Raw genomic sequence first — 590 nt, 5'->3', positions numbered from 1 at the left:
TCTTAACTGAGTTCTTGCAGATCTGTGAGACTGTTAAGACTAATGGAGTAGATCCTAAAGTCTACAGGCTTATGCTTTTCCCTTTTGCTGTAGGAGACAGAGCTAGAGCATGGTTGGACTCTAAACCTAAAGATAGCCTGGACTCCTGGGATAAGCTGGTCACGGCATTCTTGGCTAAGTTCTTTCCTCCTCAAAAGCTGAGCAAGCTTAGAGTAGATGTTCAAACCTTTAAACAAAAAGATGGTGAATCCCTCTATGAAGCTTGGGAAAGATACAAGCAGATGACCAAAAGATGTCCTTCTGACATGTTTTCAGAATGGACCATGATAGATATATTCTATTATGGTCTATCTGAGTTCTCTAAGATGTCATTGGACCATTCTGCAGGTGGATCCATTCACCTAAAGAAAACGCCTACAGAAGCTCAAGAACTTATTGACATGGTTACAAATAAACAGTTCATGTACACTTCTGAGAGGAATTCCATGAATAATGGGACGCCTAAAAGAAAGGGAGTTCTTAAAATTGATGCTCTGAATGTCATATTGGTTCAGAACAAAATGTTGACTCATCAAGTCAACATGATTTCT

The 590-nt window shown here is 39.5% G+C and overlaps 1 non-coding gene across 1 annotated transcript; it reads right to left on the bottom strand.

The window, feature by feature from the left end:
• Positions 1-203: 203 nt before the first annotated feature.
• Positions 204-307, bottom strand: LOC130984616 (small nucleolar RNA R71). The gene has a single exon (XR_009088535.1). It is a non-coding gene; the product is annotated as a small nucleolar RNA R71 (small nucleolar RNA).
• Between the last annotated feature and the right edge of the window lie 283 nt (positions 308-590).

The sequence above is a fragment of the Arachis stenosperma genome, chromosome 5 (genome assembly GCF_014773155.1).
Source record: "Arachis stenosperma cultivar V10309 chromosome 5, arast.V10309.gnm1.PFL2, whole genome shotgun sequence".
In the NCBI taxonomy this organism is placed as follows: Eukaryota; Viridiplantae; Streptophyta; class Magnoliopsida; order Fabales; family Fabaceae; genus Arachis; species Arachis stenosperma.
The sequence above is the reverse complement of the archived record's forward strand: the minus strand, read 5'-3'. Positions and strand labels throughout refer to the sequence as shown.